The sequence below is a fragment of the Narcine bancroftii genome, chromosome 6 (assembly GCF_036971445.1).
Source record: "Narcine bancroftii isolate sNarBan1 chromosome 6, sNarBan1.hap1, whole genome shotgun sequence".
NCBI classification, from domain to species: Eukaryota; Metazoa; Chordata; class Chondrichthyes; order Torpediniformes; family Narcinidae; genus Narcine; species Narcine bancroftii.
In genome coordinates, this window is record NC_091474.1 from 19,744,993 (window position 1) to 19,763,491 (window position 18,499).

General features: G+C 41.9%; 2 long non-coding RNA genes across 4 annotated transcripts in view; both read right to left on the bottom strand.

The window, feature by feature from the left end:
* Positions 1–1,317, bottom strand: part of LOC138737443 (uncharacterized) — a 71,458-nt gene extending 70,141 nt beyond the window's left edge. For all 3 annotated transcript variants that reach the window (XR_011340923.1, XR_011340925.1, XR_011340924.1), the window contains exon 1: positions 1,192–1,317. This is a non-coding gene — a long non-coding RNA (uncharacterized lncRNA). The remainder of the gene's footprint in view (positions 1–1,191) is intronic.
* A 5,539-nt stretch (positions 1,318–6,856) lies between these two features.
* On the bottom strand, positions 6,857–9,931 carry LOC138737444 (uncharacterized). The gene is made up of 2 exons (XR_011340926.1): positions 9,760–9,931; positions 6,857–7,251 (listed from the first exon to the last, which is right to left on the bottom strand). It is a non-coding gene; the product is annotated as an uncharacterized lncRNA (long non-coding RNA).
* Positions 9,932–18,499: the final 8,568 nt, after the last annotated feature.

The following is an 18,499-nucleotide window of genomic DNA, read 5'->3' on the forward strand; positions in this document are numbered from 1 at the left end:
CAGTTTTCTACACTCTAGGGAATAAAGTCCTAACCCTTTGAACCTTTCACTGTAACTCAGTTCCTCTGCCCCAGCCACATCCTCGTAAATCTTATTTGCACTATTCTAATTTTATAATTCTATTTTCACATGGTCATATCCTCCCCACTCCTTTCCTTCTGTGAAACCTTAAACACATTATTTCCAGTTGTTTTCTTCTTGTTCCATTAAGGTAAATTGTTGATTCATTCAGGTGAAATGTTGATTCTCTTTCCCTCTCCATGGATGCTACCTGTCATGCAGAGTATATATCAAGCCATCCCTATTACTGTATTATGAAGCATGAACAAGCCTTGATGAATATTTATAAAACACTGGTCTGGCCACAAAAGTTTGGTTACATGTTTTAGGAAGGACGTGAAGACACTTGAAAGGCTATAAAAAATATTTGCTCAAAATGTTGTAAGGGCATTGACTTGCAATACGCGGAAATGCTGGTACAAGTGGAATTGAGGAAAGGTAAAATCAAGATGTCTCAGCAACTGAACTGAACAAAATTGTTCCTGGAAGTAAAAAAAATGCATTTTCTGCAAGTCTGAAATAAGAATGCAAACTCTTTTTCTTTCCATGGATGCTGCCTGAACTAGCTGAGCTGTTTTTTTTTGGTGGGGGGGGGAATTTTATTACAAATTTTATTATAAATTTGCTCCCCAGGTGGTTGAAAAAAAATTAACGTAGATTTTTCTCATCCCATGTGGTTAGCACATGGAATGCTTTGCCCAACAAGGTAGTGGAGAGTGATTGGAGAAAAACACGAATGCTGTAGAAACTCAGCAGGTCTAACAGCTTACTTTATATTGCAAAGATAGAAATGCAGAAGCAATGTTCCAGGCCTGAGCCTTCATCAAGGTATAAGCAAAATATAGGCAAATGCCTGAATAATAAAGTGGGGGAAAGGTCAGCTGATTGAATAGGGAATTGGATCACTACATTAAAGAAAAGTAATGGGTGATGGCAGGAAGTGTATTCCCTTGTATTGTTTGTATAGGGAGCTGGTGTGAACTCAAAAGTGTTAAATGGTCTCTTCTGTGCTCTGAAAAGTTAAGTGCTATTTCTTCTGAATACTACGATGTGGGAAGCAACATCAGGCTTGAAATGGAGAATTGAAGTGGGAGAAAGAGCCATGATTGGGAAGAGTTTGACACTTGATACCTTTTTTGTTCATTAAGCACATTCTGCTGATGTCCCTGGTAAGGCCAACAGTTATTGCCCATCTTTAATTGCCCCTTGAGCTAAGATCCTATATGCCATTTGGAAGGGGAATTAAACATCAACTGCTTTGGGTGTCCAAAGTCTAATTAGAGGGCAAACAAAGTAAAGACAATGGATTTGAACACATGATCAAGGGTGTTCATAGCATTCTAATTGCTTTGTGACACTCATTGCTGATGCAAGCAAGTTTTCCACCCTAAAGTTATTTTAGACCAGTCCACAGATCTGCTCACCCATTTCTGGGTGTGATAGTACAGACTCTATCACCAATATGTATATGTACAGATGGTAGTGTAGGATGACTGTGATTGGCTGAGACCATAGCCACACCTACTGGCAGGTCTTAAAGGGTTGCTCCTAGCCAGACCAGGTGATTCTGGACTGGTAGACTTACATGTGATATGCTCCAGTCTTTTAGTTAATAAAAGCCTTGGTTTGAATCAACAAGTCTTTGGTTCTTTTGACGCACTCTACACTGGGAAGGATATCATTTAGCTGGAAAGAATGTAGAAAAGCTCGATGGGCTTGATTTATAAGTAGAGGCTGGATAGGCTTGGACCTTTCTTCCAGGAGGGTAGGAGTCTGAGTGGGGACCTTATAATGAAATAATGAGGGACGTAAATAATATATTTTTTAAAATCATTTGTTTTTCCTCCCTCTGCATATGGGAACCTAAAACGTGAGGGCATGGATCTGAGGTGAGAAGGGTTTAAAAAGAACCTGAGGGATATCTATTTCACAGAGGCTGCTGGGTGTATGGAATGAGCTGCCTGTGGAAGAGGTACAATTGTAATGTTTAAAAGACATTGAGACAAGTATTGGGATAGAAAAGGTTTCAAGGGATATGGGACAAGTGCAGGCTAATGGGACTAGCTTGGGAAGAAATTTGGTTAGTATGGGCAAGTTGGGCATTTTTCATGCTGTATAACCCTATGGTGTAATGACTGTATTGATATTCCTCAGGTGAGCTGTAAACTGTAAAAGTATTTCATGCCTTTAGCCAATAGTCCAGTAAATTCACCATGATGAAAAGTACCTTGCTGCTGACGGACTAATTCACTTTGGAAAATTAATTAGAACACATTTTTGGATGAACTGAAGGAACTTTCTTCTTTGCTTACGTCCAGCAATATTAACTGTGAAGATTTCAACGTCAAGATCGCCAGAGGATGTCGAGGCAAGGATAATGTAAGATACGGAGCGATACAATGATAGGATGGGTTTGGAGCAGCCATTTTCCACGGGGGCCCACTGCCTCCCTGGGTGGCCACTGTACATTTAAGAGGGGCCATGGACTGAAATCATAAAATATTTTTAATTTTTTTATGTAGCTGGTAGGAGAGAACTACAGAATAAACCAACTAAACTTGACTGCTTCACACAGAAGGGGGAGGGAGCACAAACTGTGAGCAGAGTCCTAAAGGAGTTATAGCCAAAAAAAGTTTTAGAATGGCTAGTTTAGAGTGCTTGATATCAATGGAAGCAAGTGGGACTAGTTTGGGTGGGACATTTTGGTCAGCGTGAGCATATTGGGGCGAAGGGCTTGTTTCCATGCTGTATGACTCTAAGACTCTGAGTGATTACAATTCCTGTGAAACTCCACAAGCTGGAGAGATTCTTAACCCAATGACAGCTGGCAAAACTGCATCTAGATGATAACGATTTTATTATCATACACATTGTGCAATGCACATATGCCTGAAATTCTTCCTGATGCAGCTGAACTGATAATTTAATTCAATTTGTTTACTATTATTGTTTAATAGAGATAATAAATACACAAGGTAGATAATATCCTCGGTGCAAATTGGTGACTTTCAGAAGTCCGCCTAGTCTATGATTAACGTACCAAGGTGGAGGTTCAAAAGTCTGATAGCTGTTGGAAAGAAACTGTTCTTGAACCTATAGGTGCTGGTTTTCAGACTTTTGTACCTTTTGCCTGATGGTAACAATGAGAAGAAGCTGTGACCAGGGTGATGGGGGTCATTCATGATCTGGGCTGGTTTCTTGAGGTAGCACCTCACATCGATGTCGCAATGGATGGGAGGTTGAAGCCTGTGATGGACCTGGCTATATTTTGCTACCTACTGTAGCCTTTGGTGTTCCTGGGCAAGTGTCGTGCCAAACCAGTCAGTATACTTTCCATAAGGCACCTGTCACATTGAAACATGCAGAACTGCTGCCTCACCGTGCCAGTGATCTGGGTTCAATCCAGACTTCAGATGCTCACTGTGTGAGAGTTTGTATCATCTCCCTGTGACCATCTGAGTCTCACCTCGGTGCTCCAGTATTCTCTAGGTACTTGGCCACCATGATATATTGATTGGAATGTGGAGAGGATAAGTTATAAAGAAAATGAGTTGCGGAATGGAATTAGTCTGTAAGCCAGCATAATGTCATGGGCCAAATGGCCTCCTTCTATGTTATAAGGTATAATGAAAAGAATATGGAAAATGAAAAGCCTCACTGAGGCTGACACCCACTCACCTCTCAACCCCTAGGCTGGGATCCAATGTGTAAATTTTACAATATGCCATTGATTTTGAGGTTGGGAGGGAAAGAAATGCTGTGTTGATTATCCAAGCCGTAAGAATTCTAAAAGAAATATTGTTCTTTATTTTTTTTCAAATATGCTGAAACTGAATGTTTAAGGTTGGACTCCGCTACAAGCAAGGCCCTAATCACTGAAACTCTCACTGATGTGAAATAAAATCACGCTTTGCTGGCCTGAAATTATTATTACAAGGCAGAGACATGGTGTGCATCCAAAAGAAACTAGGGTGCTTTGTTAAATGCTCAGTGGAGCAGGGAGAGGTTCATCACCCTGAACATCTCGACATGTGAACAGCAGCAAAACATACCCTTCCTTCGCTTATGACTTGGCTGCTTTGTAAAGCCTGCTGCCAACGATAATAAAGCCAGCACTCACTTTGACCTGCTTTTTTTTTCTGTGGGGCTGGAGTTTTACTTTTGTACTGTTCCTAAGCCAACATTATGGGATTTTGTTTTTTTTCAAAGGCTTTGGCTGGGCTTGTTTACTTGGCACCTCACCACATATTTTTGATCTACTTCTATTTCAGAAGGGCGATCGACTTCTACAAGTTAAGTATTCAAGGGGAGTGAAACAAGAAAGTCTGCAGACGGTGTGATTGTAGTAAATACACAAAAGTGCTGGAGAAACTCGGTAGGTCCCGCAGTCTCCATAGGAGGCAAAGCTATATCACCAATGTTTAGGCCTCAGGCTTGAAACAGTGGTGATAAATCTTTACCTCATATCGATGAGTTTTTTCAGCATTTCTGTGTATTTACTATGTATTCAAGTGGCACAACTTTAAATAACCTATTACTTTGATGAAGGAAACATCCTTGCACACTAATTGATGAGTGAGACATAAATAGGCTCCTGATGCGTGATACTTCTCAATGTTTACAAGCCTGAAGGATGCCATGGCAAGACTCAAAAAGCAGCCTGTGCTCTTTGTCATTTATCTGAACTGCCACAGAATATATCCTTGCTGTGAACTACCCAGATCCATCTATTCTCTTCATAGAAAAAACAGATGCCGGAAAATTAACTCCAGCAGACTTACTATTCCAATTTTGTTTAAAGGACCACAAGCTTATTTAGTAGTTTATATTTTGATCCAACTAACTTTAAAAGAACAATTAACACTGGACAAAATGGTGTTAACATGCAAAATTTTAACATGTTCATATTGAATACTATTTTCAGTAATTTGTAGGGTAAAGGAAACAACATTATTTTAAAATGCTAAAGAACTTTGACACTGGGACTAAAATGATAATTACATCTGTAATTTGCAAGGTTTGTTTGCTCTCCTCTGCATGGTAAACGACAGAGGTGGTTAATGAAGTGAGAGTGGGGCCACCGACTCTGTCACAGACAAGGCAGGAGGTGTTTTGGAGCTGATGGGAAAGGGTAGTTGTATGCTCCTATTGCTGCTTGTAAATGACAGCTGCTTGTAAATGACAGCTGCTTGCTTCTGTTGTAGAGGCTTAAGGTACATGATGGCTTCCTGGATGCTTCTTCCTTTGAGTTAGAAAGGATGCTACAACTTTTCAAAGGAGACGTTGAGAATGCATTTGGATATCACTGCCCTTCTGGAAATCTCTTGTTGCACTTGAGTTGGAGAATAATTATTGTTTTGGAGTTGATGTCAAGGATTGTGGTCCACCCTTGTGATAAGGTCACATATTTCCCCGAATGTTAATTGACTCCCTCCGAAAATGTGGATGGAAATAAGGTGGAGCGTGGTTGGTGCAAGATTGATTGGTGAACCAACTTGACAAGCTTAACCTCCCCTATTGCATTACTATTCTAGTATGTATTACTGCCAGGGGCTAGTGAAGGCCATTCAGCCAGTTTATTTAGTCAGTTAATGTGAAGAAACGTTACAGAGATAGAGTGCCTCTCTCCAGCAGTTTGACAAGGGAAATCAGCTCTGGAACAGATCTCCTGTAAACTCAGTGACCATCACTTCAGCTCCAGAGTGCGGTTGAAGTTCAGCCACAGAAAAGCCGCTCTACATTCAAACACAATGAAATGGATTTTTTATAAAAAAAGCAATTAGTTCAGGACCTGATGTAAAATCCATATGTGGACAGTTACTGTAGGTAAACGCTTTAATGTGTGATTGTTTTAAAATGCATTGAGCAGAGGGGCAAACAAAAAGTAAAAGTTTTCTTTTGCATTTGGTTGTTAGCATTTGCATCTATTTTAAGAAGCAATAACTAATCACTTATTAAATTAAATGTGACTCTTAGCAGAACTCCCCATGGTGCCCTTGACATGATGTCCAAACATGCAGTAGTCTCATTTATACTCCGCATGAAATTTCTGGGAATAATTCCAAACCTGCTGAAGGAGATTAAATGCACTGAATAACAGGTTCATAGAAATGCTTTCTTCTGCTAAGAGAATCAAGCTGCTCTTCTGTTTTAGCTTGTTCTTTGCTCTATACAGTTTCACAGTCACTGAACCCAGACATTGGAGCGACCACAAATGGCATTTGAAATGGCCGCTGGTATCTCCTTAAATGAAGCTTTAACATGTTTGGTGCTGCTGCTTTAATTTTGGCATTGTAATGTTCATTCTAATGATCGTTCCTTGTGAAAACCAACTGTGTGGTTAGTTACACAGATTCCCCAGCCAGGGGCAGTAGTTTACTTTTGACGCTATGCTCCCTGAAGACTTGGTTTCCTTTCTATCGAAGATTTAAACTTCTCCCTTCCCTTTCTCATGAGGACCCCAAACCTCTACCTTGGAAATGGGCATGTGTAAGGTTAAATCTACTTCTCCATTTACCTCTCCACACACACAAAATTGCAAATTCAATGTTCCATCTACTCTTTATTTCACCAATGTGGAGTTCTTATTTACTTTCAGAATTATTTTTTTATTTCCAAGCTTGCACTTAACTGACCACTTCAATGATCACGAGTCAAAAAAAAAATGTTTTGATGGCAATAAAACAACTGGGAGTTTTCACTTGCAATTCATCAGATCCACATTGGTTTCCAACAAAGCAATTCCATCCCCCTCACCTTATTTCTTTGATATACTGAAACTTAGGAGAGACACATAAGAAATGCAAGTTCTTTATTTTACTTTCTTACTTTCCCCTCAAAGAAAATAACTTGCCTCACAGGCAACTCCACAGCAAGGTTGTGCTGAGCCCATGAGTTCCTTGTGCCGAGAATCCCATGCTTTTATCCAAACAAGCAGGCATAGAAGGGTATATCAAGGGAATATACTTCAACATCCGACATCTTGTTGTGAATTAGGACCACTTGACAGCGTGAGACCAGATAATTCCCCTGGGGGTTGTTCAGATACACATGAGTGCATCACATCCTGTATCCCCTCCATTGCTCTCACTTCATTGGCTGCTTTTTCTGTATCTGTGTCATTGCTGCCCCAGAAAACCTCTTTGAACCCTGACCGGCTTCCCAATGGACAATACGCTGATGACACAACAGCTGAAAAGAAGGGAATGGATCCTGTTTTAGTGCATCCTGTTTTAAGTCTCTGTTCATGGTGAGGGAGCGATGCTTTCAATGGATTTCATTAACTTTTTCAGGAGATTGATGTGGCTGTTCACATTCCACTCAAGTCTGAGTTTAGGGCACCAAACAAGGATGAAATTTTAGGCATTCTCGGCCCACTGGAGCTTGAGCAGCTGACACTCTCTGTTACCCAGGTCCTTTCCCCAAGATGTGCTGTTCACCATTAAATAAGGTTGGGATGTCATGTTGTTGTGCAATATGTAGGTTGGGGTGTACTTAGAGTACTGTGTGCTGTTCTAGTCATAGCATCGTAGGAAGGGTGTGTTCAAGCTCCAAGAAAAGATTCACAAGCATTGCCAAGATTGGAGGCCTGGGGTTATCAGGAAGGATTGGATAGGCTGGATCTGTTTGCACTAGAGCAAAGGAGTTTGAGAGGTGACATGTAGGAGGCAAAAAAATTATGGGTGGCATTGATAGAGTAGATGGCTGTTTCCCATGATAAAGGTGCTAAAACTAGAGGGTATGGGTTTCAGGTAAAAAGGATGAGATTTAAAGGAGATCTGAGGGGTCAATGTTCCACAAAGAGAGTAGCTGGTGCGTGGATTGAGCTGCCAGAGAAGGCAGGTACAGTAGTTACATTTACAGGACATCAGAATGACAAATACAGGGAGGGATATGAGATTAATGGAGGCAGCAGGAATGAATAGACAGGCATAATGATCAGTATAGAGGTAGAGGGCTGAAGGGCTAGACTTTAAGTTGTACACTGGCTTGGTCTGGTCTAACATCTTGCAGCTTTCCATCACTCACACTTCCCCCTGGACTCAGATTCCCTCTGGAACCAGCAAAGCCCTTGCCTTGTCTCCCTCCTTTTCCTTGTTTTATAGCATTTACAGGCCCGGGAATTATCCCCATGGCTGGCTGGTCTGTTAAACATTGCTTTACAGGATGTTGTCTGATTGCTTGGTGGGGTTGAATTACTGGCGTGAGATCTCTGTCTTCCCACTCACTTGTCATCTATCCTGAGGCTAGGGAGGCTGCTAAATATAAGTCTGCTTGGCCATCTGATTAGAATTTGAACCGTCCAGTTAGGCAACTACGACTATAACTGGTATCTCTTACACTAGCTCACTTTATCTCAAGCATTCCATTTTCCCCCTTGGGTTTCTATGAGTATATATTTTTCATTTCCACTGCCAACTCTCTATAACTACAGCACCAAAGGTTACTTAATATGGTTTTACCTCTGTTATTTCTGGTCCAGAGTACCTGGAAATGTTTGTTTTCCATTTTATCATCCATAATGTGTGTTGGAAGGACTCAAGAGAAGAAACAAGGGCACAATAGGAGCAGGAGTGGGTCACTTAGCCATTTTATATGCATGGAGCTGATCTGCCCTGCACCTCAACTCTTCTTCTGCGCCAATTCTATAAAGCCCTGAATTCCCTGATTGATCAAAATAATATCCACCACTTCTTTAAACCTCCCAATGACCTCATCTCTGCAACCTCTAGAGTAGGGACTTCTAAAGAAACAAAAGCCTCTGTCAGATAAAATCCCTGCAAACCTCAGTTTTAAATGACCACCCAGTTATCTTGTAACTATGTGGCATTGTTACAGACTCTCCCTCTAGTGGAAACATCTCAACTTTTTCATGTCCTTTAGGGTCCAATATATTTTTTTAAAAATAGCTCTTCATTCTGCTTAATTCAAAGAAAAAGCCATGTGGATTTTTCCATCAGCCTTTCCAACTTCTAAGTCTGCAGACTTTCTTGTTTAACAAGAGATAATGGCTGATTTAGGTTAGGAAGATTGAGGGAAAGTACTTATTGGAGGGCATAAATCTAACAGGCTTGGTAAGAATATAAGGGGTGTGTGAGTAGTAAATGTCATGAACACTATCTGTAGGGGTGATGGAAACCATTAATTGAAAACTTCAAATGAGAAATGAATAGTCATTGGAGAGAAGATCATCTGCAGAGGTATGGGAACAGAGTGGGAGAATGTTTGTACTGTGGCAGCCCGCCACCGTGGAGATCAAGCTGCGCGCGGTAATAAACAGCAGCATAACACTCTGTAACACATCCCTTAACCCAGCAAACCGACGCGGTTGAAAGCTGAAGCAGTACAGGCCCAGCAGCCCTAAAATGGCGCTGGGCAAACTGCCCAGCTAACAGCTCAATAACAGGCTGGGGAAGAAGGGTATTTGCATGCAAGAATGTTCCCGCCTGCTATTGTTATTCATGTGACTGATGTCAGCCAATCAAACAAACGGCGGGAACTCCAACTGTATAAAAGGAGCCTTTCCAATAAATCTCAGAGCTTAACCTCCTGCACTGTGAGTGTGTGTTTCTTTATAGCAGTCGGCTACAGCACACTGCGAGGACATGACGGAAACTCGATTGACTGAATGGTCTCCATCTAATAACAATTCTATCATTCTATGTTACATTGTCCCTCTGTTGTTAAGGCTCTCGTTACCGATTTATGGCATTTTTCCTCCTATTCACCTTTCACTGCAGGTGACAGCCCTTGTGCTAGCCATTCCCTATCTCTGAGGATTAAGCCTTAGAATCCGTCTAATTTCTGTTGACTTCAATAGAATTGAATTTCGGAAGCTGATTTTATTCCCTTCTGGGTACACGTTTTAAGCTTAAGGAAGAATGACAAATCTTGTGGGTAAATTTGACATCATAAATGAGTAAATTGCTGATCAAACAATAACAATCGATTTGAATGTAAACTGATTCCTCATGATCTCTGCATCATGTGACATAGGTTGCAGCGCCCTCTCCAGGACACCGGTAGTTTCATTTTTTTGTTGTTGATTGTTTTGAATATAACTAAATAGTAATTAAATTGTTAGAAGGTGTTAGAAACAGAATTACCTTTAAAGAAATTGCTCGAGACAAAAATTGAGAACAAAGAACATTTATTACAACAACAATGCAAAGTTGGGAGCTTCCCCTTACCCTGGGAATACACACATACACTGGGGCTCACCCAACTTTTATACAGTCAATTCCAGTATCAGAATACCCTCCCCCTTACATTCTTCTGCCCCCTGGATGGGTTTGGCAGAGGCAATCCTTCCTGCCTACGTGCAGTTTCAGTATACTTGGAGGACCAGGGGGTATCCTGTCGGTGTCCCTTCATGTTATTGTCCTTATTCACACCTTCCTGACTCTCAGGCTTACTAACATCTTATATGCAGAACTTTCTGATTCTGTCTCAAAGGCTAGAAGACCCTTATCTTATTCAGACTAACTTTACTTCCTACATTCTATTATCTATCCTTATCCTATTCATACTGGCTTTATTCATTACACATATATCCATACTAGTTTTCTTCATCTTTCATATTAGTTTTATTCATCTCTCACCAAGGTAACATCGTTTTAGTTTTTATAGCCAAAAGTAATTAAAGTTTTCAAAATGTTTCTACTCGCCTTCGGAAAGATCTGCAGGATGAGCTATGCGATCATGGGTGGACAAGGCCTAAAAGCCTAGGGGTTGCAGAGAAAAAGGAAATGATGTGCGAGGTGGAGGAAGCGCGGTAAGCAAACAGGGGTACGTGCTAGGCTGAAGGCAAACCCCTGCCGTCCGGCTCTCCCGTCCATTCTGCTCGCCAAGGTCTACTCCCGGGGAACAAAATGGATGACCTCCAAGGACTTTATAGCGCGAGTCCAGGGACTGCTGTGCTTTGGTCTTCATAGAAACTTGGCTCAGCAAAAGGGACCCAGTCGCTGCCATCCAGCTGGACAGGCTCACCTTATTTCAGGCGGACAGAGATGCTGCTTTGTGTAGTAAAGTCCATGGGGGTGGCCTGTGCATCTACATCAACACAAAATGGTGCAAAAACTCGGAACGAGTTTCCAGTCACTGCCCAAAGCTGATGGAATTTGTGACAGTCAGATATAGATAAATTTGTATACTACAGGGATTCACCACTGTCCTTATAGTCACAGCATAACCCTCCCACCCCCGACCAGAGCCAACACCAAAGAGACAATCTGGGAACTGTATGAGGCTATAAACAAACTGCAGACCGCAAACCCTAATGCACTGATCATTATCGCTGGGGATTCAACCAGGTTAACCTCACATTGAGGTTACCTAAATTCCATCAGTATCTGGACTTTGCTACGAGAGAGGTGAACACTTTGGACCTTGTGCATACGAACATTTCCGACGTGTACTGGGCAGAACCCTGACCCCACCTCAGATACCTAGACCTTATCTCTGTAACGCTGATCCCAGCATACACACCGCTCGTCAGACGCTCCAGACCAGTCCAGAAGCAGTTAAAACCACCCCTGTGGGGGACCACTCAAGCACTTCAAGACTGCTTTGAGCACATTAATGGGAAGCAGCAACCAGTGACGACTGCATCAATGTGGAGGAGTATATGGCATCAGTGACCAGCTACATCAGTAAGTGTTCAGACAACATCACTGTGCCCAAGACCATCATGACTCACTCCAGTCAGAAGCTGTGCATGACAGCCTGCTGGGTCTAAATACCTCCCTCTGCAATTGGATTCTGGACTTCCTGTCAGGAAGATCTCAGGCAGTCTGTATCGGTAACGGTATCTCTAAGACCATCACACCGCACGGCTGTGTGCTGAATCCACTGCTGTTCACACTGCTGACCCACAACTGTGCTGCTAAACACAGCTCGAGCCACATCATCAAGTTTGCTGACGACACAACCATGGAGGGCTTGATCAGTAAGAATGATAGGTCAACATACAGAGATGAAGTGTGTTGCTAACAGACTGGTGCAGAGCCAACAACCTGTATCTGAACATCAAATAATCAAAAGAGATGGTTGTTGAATTCGAGGGCCTGGGGGGAACCACGCTCCGCTGACCATTGACGGCATCACCATTGAGGTCGTCAAGAGTATCCAATTCTTTGGAGTGCGCATGGTGGAGAATCTCACCTGGTCCCTTGACACCAGCTCAATAGCCAAGAAACACCAGCAGCGCCTCTACTTTCTGCGAAGGCTGAGGAAAGTCCATCTCCCACCCTCCATCCTCACTACATTCTACAGAGGATGTATTGAGAGCATCCTGTGCAACTGCATCACCGCCTGGTTTGGAAGCTGTACCTCCTCGGACCAAAAGACCCTCCAGAGGATAGTGAAATCAGTGTAAAGATCATGGAGGGCTCTCTTCCTACCATGAAGGACATTTACAACACTTGATGAAGGAGAAAGGACATTGTGAAGGACTCCACACACCCCTCATGTAAACTGTTCTCCCTTCTGCCATCTGGTAGAAGGTACTGCAGCACTTGGGCCCTTGCATCCAGATTGGGCAAAAGCATTTTCCCCCAAGCCATCAGACTCCTGAACTCTCAGAACATTTGGGGATTGTGTACCGTGGAATGTTAATGTATAAGTCTTAATATTTTAAATGTGTCGAACTTCTATTCTAACCTATATTTATGTAAATATGCTCCTTGGTCCTGGAGAAATGCTATCTCATCTTTACCATGGTATGAACAACAAATAAAAGTGACTTGACTTGAAATAGATAAGCCAAAAACTGCAACTGATATCATTATGTTACAGCTTCATATACATGGAGGGTATATTTTAATACCCCTGGCGAAGGTTTCTACTCCTCAATGATCCAAACAGATCAACAATATTTATTGCTTCCTTTCACTTTAAGAGTGCAGGCAACTTTCCAGGGCTCAGATAATTTTTGTTGTCTTTTTGTTTAAATTCCTTTTCCTCTGCCAGACACAGCTTAATAACAAATGCATCTTTTTATTGAGTGTATCCCTAATGGAAATGCGATATTCTACAAATCTTGGTGTCATAGCCTGGAAAAAAAATAACTTTGGCACCGAATTCCGCTCTGGAGCGGAGCAGGAAATTTGAGCCAAATGCATTGTGAGAAGGAACATTGGCACTGGAGCAAAGGCTGCAGATGGGGGTCAGAGACAGTGGTTTTGTAAATCTAAAGTGCAACAAGAAACAATATAAAGGATCTCTAACTCAGTGTTGGCAGTCATAAACTTCCTTGTGCTGGTTAACCCCTGTGTTTCACGGACAGTGGGGTGAGAAACTTTAACAATGTATGCAGACTGCCAGTTAAAAAGAATCTTGGTAATCGGTTTCCTGCTCATTTCAACGTCTGAAATTTCAACTGATGTTATTATCCTGTAATAATAAAGAACGGTTAAAAACATGATCAAACAACATCATGCAGATGGTTACTTGTACTGAATGGACAGGATGATGTTAACTGGCCATTCCCTCCATTGCTACAGTGAGACACCTGGATTATTTTGGTTCTTTAGCTCTGATAAATTGCCTATCCGCCTCATTAAAAAAAAAATATTTGTTTTTCATTTAAATTTAGACATACAGCATAGTAACAGGCCGTTTTGGCCTAAGAGTCTGTGCCGCCAATTTACACCCAATTAACCTACACACCCTGTAGGTTTCGAACGGTGGTAGGAAACTGGAGCCCCCGGGGAAAACCCACGCAGACACGGAGAGAACGTAACAACTCCTTACACCTAGGATTTGAACCCAGGTGCCGATCGTAAAGACGTTGCGCTAACTGCTATTCTAACAGTGTTGTGTCATCTGCAATGCTTTAAAAGTTGTCTAATCTAAACAGAGGATCCAAAAGTCAGAAGGTAAATGGCAGAGAACTGGTGATCAAGAGGAAAGATAAAAGTGATCAGGTATGCTCTGAAATGATGCCAGGGTTGGATGAAGAGGTCTTGATTCCCATTGGATAGACTTAGGCGCAGAAACATTTCTCTTGAGTTATACCTTGCGCTTTGTGTACAGACTGAGAACTGCATGTTAGGCAGTGTGTCACAGATGAAGAATTCAGTAAAGGTGGTCCCCTCATATTGACTACATAGTCATCTTGGAGTGTCCCTGCTCTAGGAGCTTGTCCAGCAGAGTTACCCCCCCCCCCCCCTCCATGACTGAGGTTGTAGGATCAGTCTGATCTTCATGGATGATCAAACCATTGTGATAGTCCTGGCACTGTACTATCCAAGTGATTTTGACAAGATTATAGTCCACCATAATCTATGTTCTTGTTGGTGCAGGTGGAAAGTTGTGGCATTGTAGAGTTACAGTGGCCTTTGTAGGAAGGGCCCAGATTACGGGCTGTTCCCTTTAATATCTCAGTACTAATGGACATTCCAACCAACATCTTGCAAAGCATGGAGATGATTGTTTTAAAATTTAGAGGCCGAGCACAGTAACAGGCCCATTACCCCGCACCGCCCATCTACACCCATGTGACCAATTAACCCACTTAATCCTGTGCATTTTTAAAAAACATGGCAGTCAACAAAAAAAAAGCAAAGTTAGCACTTTTCAGATTGTTCACTTACAGATAAATCCTGATGTTGGAGGAGAGGAGGACATATTACAAATCCCATGTCAGTTCCTTGGTCCATGATCATTGTTAGGAAAAAGAAAGGAGGTTTCACTCTTTATTCCATCCGGGTGTGAGGACAATCTGTGGTAGTGTAAGGTTAAGGGGTTGCAGATCGCATAATATGCTCAATGGCCACGTGGAGGACTTTCGCACACACTATGCATTCTACCTTAATGGATTGGGGATAGTGTTTTAAGTTCTGTAAATTGGCTAATTGGAAAACTTTAAAGGTTAAGCTTCAGAAAGGCTTGGAATAAAGTTGCTGAAGGCTCAGATTCTTTCCAGCCATCTACTTAGCATACTGGGAGCAGGCTGGTGTCCACAGGGATTGCGAAGATTGATTGGTTCCTGACACTCTTTGAAAGTCATTTCTTGCTGCCTGGAAAGCAAATGGCAGCAAGGATGAATCCCGTTATTTATCTGTCACAGATTCTTTTTAACGGTACTTTGTGCTGTCTCTCATGGCCGTTGAATAAAAGCTATCAACCTTTTTATGAACTAGCTCCAAGTTATGTTATTTTATAAATTCTGTTTCCTCCTGGTTTTTGCATCCAGATATACAAAACAAAAGTCGCTACTGTGTGTTGCCAGTATGTGGAGGATGCACTTCAGCTATATATTAAAAAAAAATGGTTGAACAAGATGGATTGGAATTCACATTCTTAAAATGAGATGAATCAGTAAGTTAGATATCCTTGGCAGTTATGTGGAGTTGGAGTAAATTTTTGCACGTGAAAGGCAGCGCTGTTAAAGGAAAGGCAAAATGAGATGAGATTCAATCGAAATTACGCAACAGATGCTTGCTTCCACTAAGTTTGCCACAGTGTTTAAATGAATGAGGTTCTGGATAATGCTGGTTATAAAATTTAATTTTCATAATTTGTTTCCATGCATGTTTTGCACCCACAGTATGATGTGCATGTTGCCGTATGAACAATGGCTCCAGCCCAGTAATCTGTGGAATCTCTCCATGGCTCTCACTGCCATGATAATCAATTCCTTTTCATTATTACAGAGTGGGACGTATTCATCACCAAGTTTTACTTATTCAGATTGTGCCTTTGATCTAAGGCATGGGTCCTTGAGGCACATTCCTCCAGAGGGCTTGTGATTTCGATGCCCACTTTTTTCATTTGATTCAAATCTCAATTTACAGGATGCTTGAATAATCAGATTAAAATTATAAACATTTTTTGAATTCTCCAAGCCGGTAAAGTTTTCCCTGAAAATGAGTAAGGGTCTTGTTAGAAAAATGTGTTATTTTTAGATTTTTATATAGCTATGTTATTATGTATTTTAGATTTAGATTTTAGTTAGCGGGGTTAGTAAAGGTGGGGGGGGGGGGGAGAGTGGAGGGATTAGTTGGGTTTTTAAGGTTTTTATTCTTTTTTTCTTTTCTTTATTATATATCGATCAACATATATTTCAAAACTGTCACATTATGATTTGATTTACTAATTGTTAAAACTGTTATATATGTTGATTTTAAATAAAATATTCAAAAAAATCTCAATTTACATCAGATACCCAGCTTCTGTGCTGATCAGTGAAGCAAAGGGTTTCCGAATCAATTACTGTACTATTTTAAAAAAAAATCAATTGAAGATGATGGGAACAGATCAAATATTTGGAATTCTTCACTGATACGGGACTCTGGAGTCTCACTTCCCTTGGGCCAGAGCTCGCGTTCTGGGATTGAGGGATTGTGATGGTTTACAATGGCACCATGAGACAATGCTAGTTATTAATTCTTTTACAGGTTCTTGCTGCATCAGGAAGTTAAAGTGTGATCTCAGTTGAGGTAGATTGCTATCACTGTGCCGCCTCAAGATTATTTCACTTCTTATGCTTGGTGGCATAAACAGCAGCAGGCCAGTGAGGGCCTAAGTGGCTGAAGGACCCACACAGGCTGCAGGGCTGCTGGAGACTGGTTCATGGGAGTCAGAGGGTGCTGAGGGCAAGAGGAGATCCCGAAGGGCCTTGGGCACAGGTAGGAAGAATGTATCTGGGGCTCAGGTTGCCAATAGATCAAGCAGGGGTCTATGTAGTTGCAGAGGCTGTGGCAGCGCTGAAGGCAAATCTATGGACACTCCGTGTCTCTGAAGAGACTCTCTTCCTTACTGTAAGGGGCGCCAGGCAATACTAATGGTGACTCTTTGCTTGCCACATTGGCAGGCAAAAGGAAATTTTGTGTAATCTTACATTTTCTGTATTATTATATGGCAATAAAGGAATCTTGAATATGCCAACTGTCAGCTGGAAACATGCAAGCTCAATTTAAAGGAATAATTTTCTAATCCAAAACAGGACAATGCAATGCTGCAAAAGAGCCATGAGGCCTTACTCCTCTGGCAGAGGCTGGTGCGATTCTGCGGTTTTGGAATGGCACTGGGAGTTGGAATTTGCATCAGCCTGGTATGCCACTGTGGATTGATTCCCCAAGATGTGAATGTACTATTTTGCAGGGACTGTGATATCTGTTCATTCCAAAGTGCGGGGGGTGGGGGGGGGGGGATGTGGGTGATGGTGATGGGGGTGTGGAAATGAAATGTGAAAGTCTGCAGGTGCTGTGATTGCAGTAAAAACACACAGAAATGCTTGAGGAACTCAGCTGGTCTCACAATGTCCATAGGAGGCAAAGATATATTACCGACATTCTGGGCCTGAGCCCTTCCTCAGGGTATAAGTGAATAGCAGGGGGAGGTGTCCAGACCAACAGTCAAAGGAGTTGATTGGAAATCAAAAGTGGAAAGGTGAGAATTAATTAATTTCCTCTCTGTGGAAGGAGAGAGGTAAAGGGAAGAGAGAGAGAGAGAGAGAGAGAGAGAGAGAGAGAGAGAGAGAGAGAGAGAGAGAGAGAGAGAGAGAAAACTGGGGAAAGGTGACATGGAAAGAAGTTGGGGTGGGGTGGGGGGGAGCAGTTTAACGGACCTGAGAAGTCGATGTTAATGCATCTGGTTGGAGGATGCCCAGATGGAAGATGGTGGTGTTCTTCCAATTTGTGGATGGTTTCAGTCTGGCAGTGCATGAGACCATGGACAGACATGTCTGCAAGGGCACCCTCCAACTGGATGGCATTAACATTGAATTCTCTGGTTTCCGTTAAATACACCCCCTCTTCTTCTTCCCCCTGTCATCCCTCCCCAACTCCGTCTGTCTGCCTCTCTCTCTCTTCCCTATCCTTTCAGTCTCATTTCACAGACCCAAAGTCAATTCTCACCTTTCCTCTCATCATATCCAATTTTGACTGTTGGTCTGGACTCCTTCCCCCATCCATTCTACAGTCTTTACTCAGATGCCTTCCGAGTTTTTGCTTATACCTCAAAGAGCTCAGGACCAAAATATCAATACTACATTTTTACCTCCTATGGATGTTGTGAGACTGGTTGAGTTCCTCCAGCATTTCTATGTGCTTTGACTCCAAAAAATTGGTTTCTGTGCTACAATGAGCCCAGGAAATCACACAGCTCAGGCTAGTATCTTTGGCCCAGAAGTAAGACACCTAGCTTTGCTGGGACACTGCAATATTCACTTCCAAAAGCAGGATCTGGTGTCAATGTTTCTGTGATCTGAAGCATTCTCCACTGGTTGGCTAATTTAAACATGTATATTGGAGTTGGTCTATTATTTCTCAATGTATATAGTTGGCACATCCTCATGTTGTAAGTTGCAATTTAATACATTTTAGTTTGATCATCTGTTCTAGTGCTTTGGTTTAGAATTTCCTCAGGGTTGATGCCAGTCGTCTTAGCTGGGGGATACATGGAAATAATGGTAAATTCAATTGAATACATCTGT